At 36.0% G+C, this 20,603-nt stretch overlaps 1 long non-coding RNA gene across 1 annotated transcript in view; it reads left to right on the top strand.

The window, feature by feature from the left end:
• Nucleotides 1-257: 257 nt before the first annotated feature.
• LOC125923205 (uncharacterized) overlaps nt 258-20,603 on the top strand; it is a 58,555-nt gene continuing 38,209 nt past the window's right edge. The window contains exon 1 of the long non-coding RNA XR_007457936.1: nt 258-363. This is a non-coding gene — a long non-coding RNA (uncharacterized LOC125923205). The remainder of the gene's footprint in view (nt 364-20,603) is intronic.

Genomic DNA, 20,603 nt, shown 5'->3' with positions numbered 1-20,603 from the left:
GCTTCTAGCAGCACTACAAGCCCAGGGAGGCCACACACATCAAAACGATGAAGAAAAAAGCCGAGCAGGTTCTTTCAACCCCGAGGAGTAGGCGCTGGACCAGACTTTCGGCAGGAACCTGAAAAGCCCGAACGCGCCTGAGCCCTCCTCCTGAACGGCGTCTGTGGGGCCCTCCTGGCACCCCCCCCCCCCCCCCCCCCCACTTTCCGTGCAGTGAATCGCTCCGGAGGCCGGCGAGTCTTCACGCCACTGCCGCACAAGGTCGCAAAAGCAGCCCCGGCCCATCGCCTACATTTTTGGCAGCCGAGGCCTGCAAACAGAGGCTGGTGGACGGCTGGGCTTTCAGTACTCGGACACCTCCAGGTAAGTTCATGTGCACAAGTTTCCCTGCCCCCTCGTTGTATTTGTCTGTCTGTGTCCTTCTTACTTTCCTACCTCCAAACCCCACTTTGAGAAGACTTCAGGACCATGGGTCTCAGCCTCATATTCAAAGCCCCTGGCCAACCCTGCCTGCCCCTTGCAGCTGCTGCCCAAGTCCAATTACATTCAACTACTGAGCACTGAGATTGGTGCCAAGACTGCCCCTGCCGGCTCAGCCTGAGCCAGTCTTCGCCCACGGGACTAAGCCCCAATGGAAGGAAAAAGAAGAGAAGCCCTTCCGTCTATCCCAGGCTTCTCGGCCAGAACAGGATGAAAGAAGCAACAGGCAGGGATAGTGGGTGGGGCTCAGTGGGGCAGTGGCCAGCTCACATCCCTGTTGGCTGTGGGCAAGCTCCTCAGAAGACTAGGGAAGAGGGGAGAGCATCCACGTGAAGGCACTTACCAAAGGTCCTGAGAGGACTCCTGGAGCCACCGCAGCCTCAGTACCACACGGTATTCCTGATGACTAGTTGGAAAAGATCTTCATGCTGTCCAGCAATCCCTGTGTCTGGGGCTACCTGGATATCTCTCTGACCCAGCAGCTCCCTGCCACCACTCCAGCCTTCCACTCAGTCGCCACCCCCACCTCATTCCAGATATAGGTGGCCCCCTTGCTGCTGGAAAAGCAGAAGCAGTCGCTGGAATGCCCCCTTTCAATCCTTGACGTTAAATCCACACACTGAAAAAAAAGCAAAACAAAAACAAGAGCAAAAACAAACAAACAAACAAAAAAAAACACTTTTTTTCTTAAATATAGTTTCAAATAAGACCTATGCAACTGTAAAATATAACTTTTAGATGGAAATCTGTGTTGGTTTTAACAGGACCTCCCCAGGTGTAATCTGAAACCAGCCCCTGTACTCAGAGGGCAGGGAGAGACCTAAGAAACAGGCAGGTCAGTTCCTAGTTAGTAGATGGCAGTTTTAATAAGCAAAGGGAAGTTACATAGGAGACTTGTCTTGGGTGGCAGCAAGCAGATCCTTGCACCGTTCACCAAATCTTAGTTTATATAAAGGCCTTAACTGGATTCAGTTATGTATGTCATGCAGCTATTCACACTACATCTCTCTCTCAAGGCTATGTCCTTGGAGCAACCTCTGGGAGTGGGAAAGGCAAGGAGAACTCACATCCCAAGGACAGGAGAGAAAGTGAGGAGCCTTGGAGTGCCTGGGTCCAGTTCATGAGTCAACTGGAGGTCGCATTTTTTCAATGACCTTCCCCAACAGTCTGCAGGAAAGAATAGAACCTGAGCATTTGCTTACCTTGGGTGTGTGTCACCAGATACCATATTCATCCATAAGAAGTTTTGGTTAGAAAATTTTTAACAAATTGCTAAGGATGAATGTGGAGTAGCATAAAGGTATAAAACCCTTAAGGGCATGAAGATACAGGGCAGTAAACACCCTCTCGCTTTTTCTCCAGGACCCCTACCACTCACTCATGGGGAAGATGGAAAGAATCAGAGACAGTTCCCTATGGTGCTGGCTGGGAGAGGAGGACAGAAGGCCCTGCAGAAACTTCACAAAGAACACCTTTATAGAACACAAACCTTAATCTGCAGGGAGTAAACAAACAAAACAAAATACATAAAAACTGTAAACGTAGAGTACTCATGGAAACCCATTGCTGCTGGGAGAGACAAACAAGGGGAAAAAATATCTATTCCTGGGGAAGAGCAGGGATATTAGACCCAGCCTTGCATTAGTTTGGAGTAGGGACAAAAAGACCAGGGGGGAGAGGGGTGCTCCTAGACTTTTACCTATTTTCACAGTGCCTACCCAAGACTGAGGTTTTTCATATGAGAGTGTCCTCACTGCCACACTAATAAGAATCAAGTAAAAGTAAGAATGAAAACAACTAAAAATTTCTGCAAGAGCTTCTTTTGCAAAGAAATAAAAAGGGCAGACCTAACATGTAGGGGAGAGACCCAAAGGAATGCAGAGAGCGTTAACTGAGATAAATCCTCTGATATATTATCCCATATCATAGATACAAGATGCCACTATAGAAATGTAAGGTATCACTGTGGGGCACTGAGAGTGACCACAGAAACAAATAGTTAAAGCTCAGTCAATTCCTGACTAGATTAACACAAATCCCCACATTAAAGACAGCTGAAGAAAGAGCTCATCTAGAAGTAGAAAAGTATTAATCTCAATATTTACCATTTTGCAAAACATGTTGAATTTCAACAAGAACAACGTTATAAGGCATACAAAAAGCAAAAACACAATGTAAACAAGAACCAATTACAACACTGATGTTTAAACACTTAAGGAATTTAAAATAACTATGGTTAATATATTTAGGGCTCCAATTTCAAAGGTAAGCACCTCCATGGGGAGATAGTTAGTTTCATCTACTGGAAGGAAACTATATGAAAGAAGCAAATGGAAATGCTAGAAATCAAAAACAATGATGTGGGGATGAAGAAGAGATTTCTGATGGGTTCATCAGAAGACATGATATAGATGAGAAAACAATAGAATTGAAGACACACCACTGGAAATTATCCAAACTGAAATCAAAGAAAAATAAGTCAATAAGACAGAACAAATTATCTACAGTTCTAAGACAATTAACAAATTAGCATGGGTGTGATCAGAATCCTAAAAAGAGAAATGAGAAGAGATGGGGTAGAAGATATTTTTGAGGAAATAATGGTCAGATTTTTCCAAAATCAAGATCACAAACTACTGATATAAGAAGACTGAAGACACAGAAATGGGGGGAAACAAAGCTACCATATAGGCATAACATATTCAGACTTCTAAAAATGAAGACATAAAAGGAGACAAAAATGATTCATTATGTACAGAAGAATAAAGATCATAATACGGTAAACTTATCACAAACCACACAAGTAAGAATACAATGGAGTGACATGTTTAGATTGCCAGGGTAAGAAAAAAAATCTGTTCACCCCAGAATTCTGTATCTAGCAAAAATATCCTTCAAAACGAAGTAGGAAAACAGGAATTCACTGTCAGCAAATAAGCTCTAAAATAAAAACTAAAGAGAATTCTTTAGTCAGGAAAAATATAAAGATCTGTATTTGTAACATTTAAAGAACTCTTAAAATCATAAAACAACTCCAAAAATGAGTGGTCAAAGATCATAACACAATCTTTAATAAAATATGGGTGACAAACATATGAAAAGATGTCCAACATCAATCATTAAGGAAATAGAGTTAAAAGCACAAAATACTACTCTAAATCTATTAATATAGCTAAAATAAAAATAAAAATGCAAATGGGGAAAAATCTGAGAATACCAAATATTACAGAAGATGCAGGGCAAGTGGAACTCTTATTCACTGCTGCTTAGAATGCAAAATGTTATGGTGACTTTGAAAAACAGTTGGACAGTTTTTTAAAAAGTTGAAAAGTCGTTTACCATTGGAACCAATTATGTTACTTCTAGCTATTTACCCAAGCAAATCGAATACTTATGTTCAAACAAAAGCCTGTATATTGAAGTTTGTAGATTTATTCAAAATTGCTAGAAACTGGAAACAACTCATTTCCCCTTCAGCAGGGAAACAGTCTTTGTCTATTCATACAATATAATACTGCACAGGAATAGAAAGAAGTGAACTGTTGTTTCATGCATCAACATCGATGAATTTTAAAAGCATTTTCAAAGATCTAAAAGCCTGCATATTGTATGATTCCATCAATATGTGATTATGGAAAACAAAACCATTGAGACAAAATACCTATCAGGGATTAGAGAAGGAGAAATAATGTGACTAAAAAGGGGTAGCCCAACGGATATTTGGCCCAACAGGCCAATGGAACTGTTTAGTGGTACAAATAGCATATGTATATGCTAAAACCCATAAGATTGTACATCTCAATAAACTTTAAAAACAAGCAAACAGCCATAATAACTGTAAAAACATCAGATACCAAGATATTAGGAAAACCCAGGATGAAATCTTGCAGTCCCCAACAAACTAATTTAACTGTATTACAATTAATTGTTACATACCTCACTTAAAGACATGAAGAGGAAAAGAGTAGAACTAAGTAACTTTGGAAAACAGTGTTTTGATCAGATTATCTTATGATACTATAATGATGGATACATATCATTATATATTTGTCCAGACCCATAGAATGTGAACTTTAAGGTTCCAAGAGTGAAACTTAAGGCAAACTATCGACTTTGAATGATTACAATGTGTCAGTGTATATTCACAATTGTAATAAAGGTATCACTCTTAGGGGATGTTATTAACGTGGGAGGTTATGCATGTGTGGAGAAGGGGGTATTTGAGAAATCTCTATACCTTCTCAATTTTGCTATGAACCTGAAATTGCTCTAAAAACATGAAGTCTTTAAAAACATTAAAAAGATAAATGTAAAAATTTAGTGAATGCTTTAAACATTTCTAAATGATATACAGATTATCCTTAAAAACTTTATGTCACAATTTTACAAGCTTTTTTTTTTTAATCGAGAGGTTATATTTGTTTGTGTCTCCTGAGAAAAAAAATAGAATAGCAGGGTCATTCTTATGTGTAATTATTTGACTCTCATCTCTAATACTATGAGGTACCAAATTTTTTTTACACCCTGTCACTGACATTCTTTCCAGACACTTTGAGACTGCTGGTCATGAGAAGCATATGTGTTCCAAACTTCCCCCAACACGACTGAATGCTATCATTGACAATTATCTTTTATCTTCCCAAGAGATGACCCCCATGCCTATATAACCTAGAGCACACAAAAGACCCAGAAGTTGGAGCCCTATTGAGGTTTATATTTGATACAGCATTAAAAATTTATATATGTTGGGGCGCCTGGGTGGCGCAGTCGGTTAGGCATCCGACTTCAGCCAGGTCACGATCTCGCGGTCCGTGGGTTCGAGCCCCATGTCGGGCTCTGGGCTGATAGCTCGGAGCCTGGAGCCTGTTTCCGATTCTGTGTCTCCCTCTTTCTCTGCCCCTCCCCCGTTCATGCTCTGTCTCTCTCTGTCCCAAAAATAAATAAAAAACGTTGAAAAAATTAAAAAAAATTTATATATGAATAAATATCATTTAGATATTAAAATATTCATCTACATTAGGTATTTATTTAATCATTATTAAGTGATATGAGATAGATTGATTTTTACTGTTTCTCAAACTTTAATGTTAAACAGTATAAAATGGAAAGCATATTAAAACAATTTTCTAGACCCCCATTCCCAGAGATTCTAATTCAGTCCTTTGGGATGTGAACCATGGGTTTGCATTTCTAATAAGCTCATGGGCTATGCCAATACTGCTGGCTCAAATACCACAATTTGAACTTTTAATCCAAAACATCTCATCTACTTCAGTTAAGCTCTTTTATATTATATAATCTAGCATAAGAGATTTCTATATTTCTTATGTCTTATTCTTAGGAATAGGTTGTATACACAGGAATAGGTTGTCTAGATCTACTTCTAGGCCAGTTGTAGCTAAAACTTGTTTATGTGAGAATGCAAAAAAAAGTGATCACCATGATACTAAAATTAATTTCAAACATTTGAAAATTGTGTATCTATGAGAACAATATAAATAAGATACCTACATGGTATATAAATCTACATACAGAGCTTCATTTTCATTAATATTTCATTGCCATTTTGAAGCAAAACTTCCACGAACAGCATTTATTACTTCAGAAAGGAAAAGTAAATTCAAAACAATATACTTGAGAAGCAGAAGTAAAGGTGGTGTTCAAATTGAGAATCCGGTGATATGTAGAAAGTGAAATATCAAATATTTATATAAACTTCTATTTATGGATAGCCTATCTATATAGAATACAAATTACTGTATACTACCTTACTATAAATATTATCATGTTCTCTGCGCATATTTGAAAAATTGCATGGAAACAGATATCCTGCTGTTACAACAGGGTCTATTAGAACAATTTATAATCTAGGTTGTGAAAAAAAATAATTCCTTTGAGATATAAGTTAAAAAAGTGGCAAAATTCCTTTCTTGATCATGAAGGAAGTGTAGTTACTTGAGAAAATATTTGAGGCCATCTGGCCATCCATACAGATCACCAATGTAGTCCATTGTTATTTTGGAATATTTTTTACTGACTGCAAGCTGGTACTCTCTTCTTGAATCTGACAAGCAAAGGGCAAGTTAATTGTTCTGGAGTGAACACAGATTTAATGCAGCAGGATGTCATTTTTGTGTGCATTAATAATTCAACTTTACATTACAATTTATCACATACCATGGACTATTTTGTATTCAACAGTGCACAAAAACTGATTTACCCACAGGCTTGATTTCACTCTCTAATCTGGTAGTCCAAAAAGAGGAACTAAGGTCCTCAGACAGAATATGTGTGTCAAAATGCTAAGATGAAAGGGAACAGGACATTCACTGTTTGTAGCTAATCATAATCTAAACTATATCAATAATATTTATTTCGGAGCAAACATTTTCTTCTGATTGCTAATATGAATTCTTATAGAATGACCATTCTATTGTATGCGTTTAGAAATTGTGTCCTTCCAAAAATTAAACCCATTCAATAAATAAGAGTTCAATGTCAGAGCCTAGATGGGCTCTGACATCCAGGAGAGCAGAGGAGGCCAGGCTAGGGAAGTTACAATGAAAGCAAGGAACAGCAGAGCATATAGATACAGAGGAGTAGGCTGGCATTGGATGCCAGAGTCTGATCAGTGGAGGTCATGACATTTAGAATCAGAGCCAAAAAAGGTAAGCTGGGCAACCATGCAATAGGCTGAATCAGTAAGGGATGCTCAATAAGAGAGAGTAAGTAGAGTGAGGAGGGCATTCACATAGGAGGCAAACAGAGCCGATTGCAATGAGGAAAGTAACTGTGAACATGGGCTACCAGGGCATAAATGTGGTCATCCATGCATGGGGGCATCTCTGTATGGGGTGTTGGAGACCAAGCAAATCTCAGGGTGCTTTTCACAGAGAGAGGCACTCCGTTGTGGGATGACAGCTCTAAAGGGCTGAGGACATCCTAGCATGGAGAGCTGAAAACCATATGCAGTGAGGAAAACTGGTTTGGGAGGAGAAACTCAGAAAGAGGAAAAACTAGAATGAACCTTGTACTTTGTATCTAAATGGAGTATTTCAGTGTAAATTCATGGCTTTTAATATACAGAGATAGATGTAGAAATAAATATAGATGTTAACACAGATGTATATAGGTGTGTATGAATGCATACATGTACAGCCTAGTTATGTTCACTGAGATGGCTTAGGCCATGGAATAAAAATCAGCACATCTAGGAGGGCACCTTTTGGGATGAACACTGGGTGTTGTATGGAAACCAATTTGACAATAAATTTCATATATTAAAAAAAATTAAAAAAATAAAAAAAAAATTACACACACACACACACAAAAAATCAGCACATCTAGTACTTGTACCTTGGTTTCTACTTAACATTTTTCCTCAAAACAAAAACAAAACAGCTACTCAGTGAAATTGCTGGTACATGGACTGAGGCAAAGAAAGTAAAAAAGAACATAGAATATCTTCTGCCAGAAAGAATGGTAATGCTTAACAAAGGAGAATAGTATAAAAGAACACAAAATAATAGAATTTCCCTGTCCAAAAATGTGAAACGGTTTGAGCATCAAAATAAATTAAGATTGTAACACAAAATAATGCATTAAATAAATTGGGAAATCATAACCACATATAGATATAAATTGTTGAAAGAATTGAAATTTTTAATTAAGTGTGGAGAATTACATAATTTCAAAGCATCTCCCAGAAAAATGGTTGTTGTGATGGGGTGGCATAACTGTATACTGGAGAAGTCTAACAGACAATAAGTACCTTAATAATGTTAGCAAGATGAAGTTCATCAGTAACAGGCAAATTGAAATATTGTGCAAACCCATAGGATGCAATGAGGATACAGCAACATTTGGAATACTGTTCCTCTCATATTCCTATCTAAACTACATAACTTTGACTTAGTCATGATGAAACATCAGGCAAATGTGATTTGAAGAGCATTGTAAAAAATAGCCTATAATCTTCAAAATACCGAGGTCATAAAAACTGAGAAAAGCCTGAAGAATCCACCCAGACTGAATTAAAGTGAAGAGACAAGCCAGCAATGTGTGCTATAATCCTCAGTTGGAACCTTTTCCTCTCAAAGGCATTACTGAGACATAAGTTCATTCTAGGATCAGATGGTATTTATGTTAATTAGCTGATTTTGACAGTGTATTTAGTTACACAGGAAAATGTCCCTGTTTGTAAGAAATACATACTGAAGTAAGGAAAAAGATAAGACATCAGATCAGCAAATACTTTTAAGTACTTCAAAAGAGACTTATTTTACTGGACTTTGAATTTTTCTGTAAGTTTGAGATTGTTTAAAATAAAAAAAATGGAAAGAATATGGACACCAAACAAGTTCCCTTTACTTCTTAAGTAAAACTATTATTTTTACAATTGACTTTGTGGAGATTCAAATGGAAGTATGAACAAAATGTACAAATGGAATATGTACAAAAGTACAATTTTATTTATACATATTTTTTCAATCTTTTTCTATTTTGATCAGGTCAGGCCAACCAACATAAAATAGTCAAGTAGTTGATAAATTGATGCTGTCTTTTCTTTGCTCTGATTTTCCTAAACAGACTTCATATTCAAGTCAGTTTTTTTTTAATTTAAAGTATTTCCTTTATAATCGGTTTTTTTTTGTAAAAATAACCTATATGCATATCTTTCCTCATTCAATTTCCAGGTAACAGCTTTCTAAGAGCACCTGTGTAAATAAAAACACGCAAATATATATATGTTCATATATGCACACATATCTTACACATTCATCTGTATCCACACACATATATATAAAATATGAATATATACATATACATGTGCATGTACTTTTTATGCATGTACATATATATTTTCCCAAAAAGGATTATAATACATATATTTTTCTGAAACTTTATTTTTACTTTCCAGGTAACCACACACATATTTCCCACACTGTTTTCTCCTAGACGTTTAATACTTTGTTATAGGTATGTAATGAATGAAGTTGAAATTACTGGTTTTGTTACAGATTTTAATGTAACATATGTGTTGTAATCAATATCTTACTGTATATACGTGTATACACACACACACGTATATACATATATACACACATATATATATACATAAAGTTACTATGAAACATATTCAGAAAGTTGTACTCATTAAATTCATAACTACAGGCAAAGAGAAAACCGGTTTACTCACATCCTCACCATTATTATTATCAATATTTTAAGTATTTGCCAAACTAAAATTTGAGAAGTATTATCCATTATTGTAGTTTTCATTTCTTTACTTATGATAAGCCCGGACCTCAGAAGCTTTCATTTTTTATAGTTTTGGCATTATTTAGGGATCCTTTTAACTCTTGGTTCTGAGAGTTTGAAAAAAATGCTTATTTAGCTATTTAGCATAAGGGCACATTTCTATGTCACCTTTGTCAGATGCCATGGCTATTGAGCAGTGTTATTAACCAAACTGAAATATTAATGAAAGTATATCAGTGTATCCTTGTAAAAACAATCAACCACCCTTGACATATGTATGGAACTCTTTCTTCAATCAGTCAACAGTCAACGCATATCCACTGAGAGCATAATGGAGGTCAGACTCTAGTATGGACACAGAATATGGCAGTTAACAAAACAGGCAAAAATATTGCACTCACAGATTGTATTCTACTGAACAGACTGTAAATTGGCTGTCTCAAAATTTAGTAATACATTATACATTATAATGCTTATAAATGCAGTTTGCATAAAAGGGAAACAAGGCTGTCCAGGATTTTGAATCTGGAAGTCTGTAAGCATTGGAATTCTCTCTGTTGGAGGGTGCTCAGGTGAACACTGTTCGGTTAAGACACTGTCAATTTGATTCAGATAGTTTCTTAAAATATGATACCATCATTTATTTTACAGCCTACTATTGCCTAGTTAGAAGCTGCTATTTCATTCTTTGTCACCTGATAAACTTGTAACAAGATGTATTATGTGCTGGCTTTGATTCTGCAGTTTCTAGGCAGAAAGTCAGAAAGGAATTGCACTTCCAGGTGCTAGGAACACGTCCCTGTTTCCTCTATGTATCAGGTTTGGAAATACATTAACTACTATATTATATTAAATAGTAATATGTATTAATTTAATGCTAAATGTAATTTTTCAGAAATTTTAAATTTTTTCCTGATGCTGATTATATAATTTTTCTGCACATCAAATATTTCCATTTTAGTGCATTCACGTTTTACAATGAACAGTCATCCTCTACAAATTGATTTTTAAAGATGGCATGAAGTCAATAAATATAATGCCACTAAATTTAATAATTTTCCATTTCTTGTTACCTAGAATAACTGTCAGTTAAAACATTGTATTGCCACAATTATAATGACTATAACTAAAGTTTATTGTCCAACTGTAAGTTTTTAGTGGATTCTATTTCATAGCATTTGACCACACCAATATTTTTCCTTCCAACAATAGAATAAGAAGGATTAAATAATTTTTAATTTAGAAAATAACTTAGAGTTTAGAGATATTTTAATATTAAAAAATGTTTATTTATTTTGAGAGTGGGGGGAGAGACAGAGATAGGGAGAGACAGAGAATCCCAAGCAAATTCTGCACTGTCAGGGCAGAACCCCACATGGAACTCAAACTCACAAACCGTGAGACCATGACCTGAGCTGAAATCAAGAATCGGATGCTTAACTGACTGAGCCACCCAGGAGCTCCTAGATATTCTCATATTTTTAATAAAATCTATGAAATGTAAATTTTTTTGAGAAGTATAATAATCACAATAAATGAAGTTTGCAGATTTGAAGTTTGGAGATTACTTAATTACATGGAGAAGGTTACCTATACATAAAATTAATAGGATACATAAAATAATTTTGTTATTACTTATTTTTTTAAATCCGTAGTTAATTTTATGATTTCCTCAAAATAAGCACTGAATTTAAATGCATTAAGCTATGAAGAAAAAATATCAAAGGATAATGGGGATGCAAAAAGTTTTAATATTCTACTAAAGATGTTTTTATACTTTTCAAACTATTTAGTGTCACCAAAACCAATAGTAACTACTTCTTGAATCCTAAATCTGGGCTAGATACTTTCCATGAATTTTAGAGACAATGTATAATTTAAATTTAATCATATAACTGCTTAAAATATTAAATTACATAGCATCCTATGAATAATCTATTGTTTAAAAACAACACTATAGGCACTTGTACCCCAATGTTTATAGCAGCACTCTCAACAATAGCTAAATTATGGAAAGAGCCTAAATGTCCATCAACTGATGAATGGATAAAAATTTGTGGTTTACATACACAATGGAGTACTAGGTGGCAATGAGAAAGAATGAAATATGGCCCTTTGTAGCAACACGGATGGAACTGGAGAGTGTTATGCTAAGTGAAATAAGCCATACACAGAACGACAGATACCATATGGTTTCACTCTTATGTGGATCCTGAGAAACTTAACAGAAACCCATGGGGGAGGGGAAGAAAAAAAAAAAGTAGGTTAGAGTGGGAGAGAGCCAAAGCATAAGAGACTCTTAAAAACTGAGAACAAACTGAGAGTTGATGGGGGGTGGGAGGGAGGGGGGTGTGGGTGATGGGTATTGAGGAGGGCACCTTTTGGGATGAGCACTGGGTGTTCTATGGAAACCAATTTGACAATAAACTTCATATATTGAAAAAAATAAAAACAACCCTATGAAGTAGTATTTCTCTATAACTAGAAATTGTAGAGTGAGGATTTTTACTAATAAAGTCTTTCTTCTGAGTCTACCCTAATATCTACTACTTAGTATTCACCCTGTTGTTTATTTATTAGTTTTACAAATGGAAAACTTTAGTACTAAAATAAAGTTTACCAATTAATTAGAAGTAGCACATTTTAGGGGGGCCTGGGTGGCTCAGTCACTTAAGCTTGGATTCTTGGTTTCAGCTCAGGTCATGACCTTGCAGTTTCATGAGTTTGAGCCCTGCTTCAGGCTCCATGCTGGCAGCTCAAAGCCTGCTTGAGATTCTCTCTCTCTCCCACTCTCTCTGTTTCTCTGTCCCTCCCCCACTTGTGCTGTCTCTGTCTCTCCCAAAATAAATAAATAAACTTTAAAAATGTGACATATTTTCACTTAAATAATGGACAATCATGCAGCAAGAAATTGAGTCAGTTCATGACACTGTATCAATAGAAATAATAGAAAATTCAGACGAGTTTTAGTCAAAAGTTAATTCAGTGAATATCATCCTGTCAAAATGTAAGACAAATACAGAAAAGTTTATTTTATTGACTAGAAACAGTGAGGAAAAAGCAAATAATCAATAGTGCCTGAAAAACTGAACTGTTCTGAGAATTCAGTTGTTCAATACATGTTAATTAATTTTTAAAAATACTTTTTTTGTACAATGATTTTTATCCACTCTAATGTGTGATTTATACACACTCCCACACATACATAGGCCAGATCATTGTGAAAAGAGAAATCTCCAAATAATTATAAATAAGGCAGTAAATATTAGTATCTTAATGGAGGTACATATAGAAATGCACAGTGAATTAAAAGAGATTACTGGAGCTGTGCAAAGGTAAATGAAGGGTGCTTCGAGGTTGATAAAGTCAGTCTTTGATATTTGAACATCTGTGAAGAGTACAGAATAGCAGTTACTGAACAGTGAGTTAACAGGGCACATTTAGAGGATCCAAATATATATATACAAATATGTACATGTGTGCACACACAAAATCAAAACAGCTTAATTTCAAAAGAGGGAGCATGAAAGATAAAGTTTGAAAAATAGATGTAGATAATATTGTGATGGACCTACAACAGACTAAGCATTTATATTTTATTTATTGGATAATAGGCAGCCATTGAAGGTACCTGAGAACAATAATACTCTTAGGATTGAATTTATCTGTGATTCGCAGACAATTCTAAAATAAGAGTTTTGACCACACTCAGATATCACCTCACGCCAGTCAGAGTGGCCAAAATGAAGAAATCAGGAGACTATAGATGCTGGAGAGGATGTGGAGAAACAGGAACCCTCTTGCACTGTTGGTGGGAATGCAAATTGGTGCAGCCGCTCTGGAAAGCAGTGTGGAGGTTCCTCAGAAAATTAAAAATAGACCTACCCTATGACCCAGCAATAGCACTGCTAGGAATTTATCCAAGGGATACAGGAGTACTGATGCATAGGGGCACCTGTACCCCAATGTTTATAGCGGCACTCTCAACAATAGCCAAATTATGGAAAGAGCCTAAATGTCCATCAACTGATGAATGGATAAAGAAATTGTGGTTTATATACACAATGGAATACTACGTGGCAATGAGAAAAAATGAAATATGGCCTTTTGTAGCAACGTGGATGGAACTGGAGAGTGTGATGCTAAGTGAAATAAGCCATACAGAGAAAGACAGATACCATATGGTTTCACTCTTATGTGGATCCTGAGAAACATAACAGAAACACATGGGGGAGGGGAAGGAAAAAAAAAAAAGAGGTTAGAGTGGGAGAGAGCCAAAGCATAAGAGACTGTTAAAAACTGAGAACAAATTGAGGGTTGATGGGGGGTGGGAGGGAGGGCAGGGTGGGTGATGGGTATTGAGGAGGGCACCTTTTGGGATGAGCACTGGGTGTTGTATGGAAACCAATTTGACAGTAAATTTCATATATTAAAAAATAAAAAATAAAAAATAAAAATAAATAAAAATAAATAAATAAATAAAATAAGAGTTTTGATAGCAGGTTAATTCTCTCTCAGTAAAGGATTCTTGAGGTGGTCAATTCAGGGAAGATTTGGTGTTATGTGATGTAAAGGTCCCAGACCTTTTCTATCTTCTTGCACTGTCATGCTTGGATTCCATTTCCAAGTTGACCTCATGATCTTATAGGTCTTCTGCCAGTCTGTAGTCCAGTCAGAAGGGAGTAGGAAGTAGGATATGTCATCTCACTAGATTTATGCATACCACTTTCACTTATGTTCCATTAGCCAGAATGTAGTCAGTGAGCCACATGTGCATGCAAAGGAGGCTTGGAAATGTATTCATTTTTCTAGGTGGCCATGTGCCAAGCTAAATATCAAGTAAGGGTTTTATTACTAAGTAGAAAAGGAAGAGCACAATATTGAGAGCAGTTAATGTACTTTCCAACAGTAGATCTATGATCTGAATTTAAAATTATTGGGAGTATATATATTTTTTAGTTGGATAGGAAAGAATCTACATTTGGGAGAATTGTTTGAGAGACCTCACATATTCAAAATGAGAGGAAATATAAAGCTGGATGTAAATGTGATAACACAATATTTTAAAAGAGTTAATGATAGAGGAGAAAAATTTGATGGTAGAAAGTAACATCCATAGTCAACATAGCAGAAATCAGCCTTTAAAAAAGAAGTTGAAGAGAAACCAGAATAGTGCTATGTTTCAAAACCGAGAAAAAATTTTTGAAAAAGAGTGGTCAATTGTATCTAGTAAAGCAGCGATTACCAAATGCATGTGGCTTAGATAAAAATACTAGAATTGACAGTTAAGAATACTGGTAACATTCAAGAGTCTTCATAGCAAATGGCAAGAATTTCATTAAATTTTATACTGTAAATTTTTAGAAAAGAAGGTAGGATAATTTTTTTTTATTATTCTTAAGAAGGGAAGAAATACTTCCCTTCCCTTCTCCCACCCTCTCTTTGTAAGAATGTTCTTACCTTTTAATATGAGTGTTAATTTCTCTACAGTTTTCTCTAAGCCCTGCCTTAGCTACATGCCACAAATTTTATATTCAGTGTTTTCATTTTTATTCAGTTCAAAATATTTTTCAATTTTACCTTTAATAGATGTCTCACATTGGAAATTTTATATTGTTGAGTGCTGCATTTTGTTGAATTGTATAAAATACTTTTGGATTTTGATTGGTATATCGTTATGCAGTTTGAGGATCATTTTGTCCCCTTAGAGGCTTTTGAAAGACTTTTTCTATGGCAGATCCAGAATAGTCTTTAGTCTAGGGCCATTTTGTTCTCTCTACAAAGGTATAACCTTTATGAGGACTCTACCGAATCCCTGTGTGACACAGGTCTCCAGTTTGGGGAACCTAACTTCCAGCCCCTTTGGCCTACAACTTTTCAGTGGTTCTATCCCGTGATTTCACATATGCACCGGTCAGCACCCAAAGACTCAGGAAGGCCTCTACAAATCTCCAGTGCGCTTTCTTTCTCTTCCTCCCTCTCTGTGTAGCTTTCTTCTCTCTAGTCCTCATGTTGGGAATTCTGACAGGTCCAGCCTCTCCAAATTAATTTCTATCTGTTTCATTCAACAAGCCCCCTCACCCCCACCCCCACCCCCGCCCAGGCTGTCGTAATTTTCTATCCCTGAGTTCTAATTTGGAGACTGATACTGATGAAATAACAGGGCATACTTCATTGTCTCCTTTGTGTCAGGGATTCCAGCCCCTCACTGCCTACTATCCAATGTCTAAAAACCTTTGCTTAAGTTTTCTTTGGTTTGTTTTATTTTCTCCATTTCCTTGTAGCCAAATGGCAGATTTTATAGAAGTAAATCATTAATGGGCAGAAGTAGAAGTCATTCTCTCACTCTCTCTGCCATTCTGTCTCTTTCTCTTTCTTCTCATTGTCATTTGAGAAGCAAGTGGACATTGATAGGGAGAGGAAAAAAGGTTCGGTTGATCATAGCCCTAATATGAGAGTGCATAATGTAATTGGTACAGTGATATCATAGGAGAATTGGGAGAGGATGAGATAGTAAATTATAACTGTAATTTCTTTAGAACTAAATATGTGAAAGGTCAGCTAATGTAATACACATTAACTAGTTTTCAAACAGGTCATTGAGGAAAGGACACACTTATTTGTAAGCCACTAGAAAATTCTTCACACATAAAAGCGTAACTTTATGTTACATATAGATAGATAGGTAGATAGATATAGATAGATAGATAGATAGATAGATATTTAAATTAAGAGAAAAAAAGTATTGTTAAAGCAGGGATATCAGCAAGTGATTATGATGAATCTTTTCCATTTCCTTCCAATAATTAGTGTTTAATCCTTCTAACTTCATTGAGTTTCTCAAGCCAATTCCACTGGCATCAGCAGCCTCTGTCTCAATCTAAAATGTGAAAGGCTATGTTGCAATAAATAGATTTGTACATTACTGCATAATGCCAACTTTATTAGCAGTTTGGCTTTCATGGAGTGTGCTGTATTAATCACATTCCACAAGTGTACAAGGCTTTCAGTTGTTTCCCTGTGGTGATTGGTAAGCCTTTAGTGCCAAAGTCACCGGCTGAGTAAGCTGAACAATAAATCCATGAGGGTTTATTATTATTAAAGGCTCAAAATAGAGAAGCAACACAAAGACAATCAGTAGCAGAAAGTGGTGGAGATTCACAGATGTCATATAAATGTTATATAAAACATTAAGATTTCATTGATTAGTCAAATATTAATATATTTTATTGTAGACTCATGAAAAGAATTGACTTTCCTTGAGAAATACAGAGTTTTATAACTCAAGAAATTTTTAAATTTGTGTTGGGACAATTAAAGCAAACTCATGATTAAAAATTATTTAAGATGCAAAATCAAAAATCAAACATGGGTGAGTCAGAGTGAGTCTGCCAACTAGAGAATGGACTAGATTAGCTTATTGAATCTTTTAGAAGTATGACAAAGAAGCAGAAACTTGTGGATAGAAGATAAATTTTTTAAATCTTTTTGTTTACACACTCTCCTGATCCTCTGAAAGATTTGGAGCTGTATATTGATAACCACTTTGCATTAATAATAAAAAAAGAAAGACAAAAATGCAGAGTCCACTTTTAGACAACAGGCTTGAGCAATGGAGACTTGATCAAGGCAAAAGGGCCCACTGTGACTACCTGGCTGAATACAGACAGACCCATCAGGCAAGCCACCTCAAATATTCCATAAGCCCTAACTAAGCAATAGGCTACTTACAACCAGGCACAGGTACTAAAAAAGGGAAAATTTCATAAGTCACCATACCTCTTCATCTTTCCCCTTTAAAATTAGCCCCCACCCACTGCCTCCTTGTGCACAGTATCTCCTTTGCTGCCCTGCCTTCTGCTCCCTTGGGTGTATTCAGTAAACTTCTATCTCCTTTGTTCTGCCTCTGGTGAATACTTTCACTGTTCCTGACACTGGCTTCCACCGAACAGTCACCCCACATTTGGGGGCCCCTATCCTATCAGAAGAGACACCACAAAAAAGTAAGAAAATGGTCCTGTGGTAAGCAGAATAATGATCCTTCAAATATGTCCACATTCTAATCACTGGAACCTGTGATTATGTTACCTTACATGGCAAAGGGAATTTGTGGATATGATTAAGTTAATGACATTTAGATGGGGTGATTATCATGAGTTACTCTGGAAGGTGCAATTTAATCACAAGGGCCCTTAAAAGTAGAAGAGGGAGGTAGAAGAGAAGAGAAAATCAGAGATGTAGCAGCATGAGAAGTGCTCAACATGATATTGTTGACTTTGAATAGGGAGGAATGAGACCATGAACCAAGGAAAGTAAGAAAATGCAAGGACATCAATTTTTTCTTTAAGTTTCTGGAGAGGAATGCAATCTACTGATATCTGGATCTAAGCCCAAGGAAATCTCTTTTGCACTTCTGATCTACAGCACTATAAGATAATAAATTTGTGCTTTATTAAGTCACCAAGTTTATGGTTATTTGTTACAGCAGAAATAGAACATTTAGCATCACCATAACCAAGGAAGGTAAGACACATGGTACATCAGTGCAGCTGATACATCAGTATAATTCAAGAAAACTTTTAGTTCCTAAGAAATTTAATCTTTTGTTATTTATATCCTTTGAAATTTACGTAGGAATGGTATGTTAGTCAGTACTACTATAGTAATAAATGATCCCAATATCTCAGGTAGGTTTCAATAGAAAGTTATAGGTGCTGTTCATCTTAAATGTAGAATGTTGGTGAGCTATGGCTCTACACCAGGTTGCAGCTCTGTGTCTTCTTATTCATGAAAGCAGGCAAAATTCAGGTCTATGAATGGGAATGCCCGTCCCCCATGGCCAATATGAAAAGCAAGAGAGCTGGCAGAAAATTAGGATGCTACTTTTAGTGCTTCTGCTCAAGTGTGGTATTCATAGAATCAACTCAAATTCAATTGATCAATGCATATCATGCATCCTAGCCAAAGATCAGTAAGGCAGGAAATTACTTTCTTCCCACAGGAGATAAGAAAGTCACATGACAATTAGCAGGGAAACACATAATCATAATAGGGGAAGAGTAGGTGAAATAGCTAACATAATAAAATCTACCTTGCACTGCTTTATTGTAGCTTTGTGTGTTCTTCTTATAATAAAGTTGCCAAAGGGAGGTAAAGTATTTGGATTTTTCTATTAAAAAAATGATTATATGCCATGACCACACACACACATACACGCACATGCACACACACTTTAATTTTTACATATATACATATGTATATATATATGTATATATACATATGTATGTATTTATGTATATATGTGTATGTTTCTAAATTTATATTTTCCTGTCCATTGATGGGTTGAACATAGTCTTTTGTATTCTTTATTTCCTGTATTTCCTGGTTTTAGAAAACTGCTATATAGTTTTCTGGGTATGGTAGAAATCAGATTAAAGCTGCTCAGTATGTCTCAGTTTACTAGGATCCTTTAAGTCAAATGTGAATTTGCATAGAATTTATCTAAAGACAATGCAAATGAAAGTTAGACATACTCAAAGATGTTAGGTATGGATGTGATTATATAGTCTGACAGAATAGCTATCTCCTCTTAGAAGTACACAAAAGACTTTGATGGGAAGCCTTTTTTTTTTCAAGATTTTGTTTTTTTAAGTAATATCTACACTCAACATAGGGCTCAAACTTAACAACCCCAAGATCAAGAGTCACATGCTGTATTGACAAAGCCAGCCAGGCACCCCACCTAGGAAGACTTTTAGTATACCCAGATGAAGCTATATTTAGAGGCAGAAGATACCCAATTGACAGTTTTGTTGGGTACTCAATATTTGATTGTTCATTTTCCCAACATTTACAATTTCGTAAATGTATAATTGCACAAAATATGTGATAGCTTGATCACCATTTGATCCAAACCAAATGTTTGGTAGAGATATTAGGAACTGGTCATGGTATACTAAGTGAGGCTGAAAAAATAATTATGGATAAAAGAGAATAAACATTAATTCCCTGATTAAAGAACATCAGTACACCTATGAAGAGATATAAGTAACAATTCACATTTTTTGTAGAGGAAATTCCTGTACTCCATTGGAAAACAAATATTGGTAGTCACCTACCAGGGTATTAATGGTCTTATGCTATTATTTACTGCCACTATAGGAACAACAGTGCTCCGAAAGGAGCGAAAGGAGGAAAATCATCCATTCTGATCTTATTGACTTTGTAAATGAATCTAAGGATTTTATGATATCCTTATTTATGGAAAGCTTTTAATGGAGTATTTCTGATTAAAGATTATGGAAAGTAAATAAATCCAGAATCTATAGTTTTTTTTTTGTTTTGTTTTAATTTTTTTCAGTTTTTTATTTACTTTTGACAGAGAGAGAGAGAGACAGAGCATGATCAGGGAAGGGGCAGAGAGAGAGAGAGACACAGAATCTGAAACAGGCTCCAGGCTCTGAGCTGTCAGCACAGAGCCCGATGCAGCGCTTGAGCTCACAGACCGCAAGAACATGACCTGAGCCAAAGTAGGACACTCAACCAACTGAGCCACTCAGGTGCCCCATCAGAATCTATAGTTTTATTAGGCTTAACTTGAAAAATGTCATATACACAGCTGTATAAATTGAAAATAGCTATAAGATAGTCATTCAACACTAGGTGAGGTGAAGTTATATGCCATGTATGTTATTAGAAGTATTGTGTATTTTGGAAAAGAAAGGCCTTTCTGCTGTGGGAATGAAGAATTTGAAACCTATGTGTAATATCTAAGATCACTTTTTACTTTATGTGGGCTATTCCATTGCCTGTATCCTGGAAATTAGTTGTAAAATTGGAATAATGAAGATCTCTCATCACAT

Source organism: Panthera uncia, chromosome B1 (genome assembly GCF_023721935.1).
Source record: "Panthera uncia isolate 11264 chromosome B1, Puncia_PCG_1.0, whole genome shotgun sequence".
Lineage (NCBI taxonomy): Eukaryota > Metazoa > Chordata > Mammalia > Carnivora > Felidae > Panthera > Panthera uncia.
This window is presented reverse-complemented; position numbering and strand designations above follow the sequence as displayed.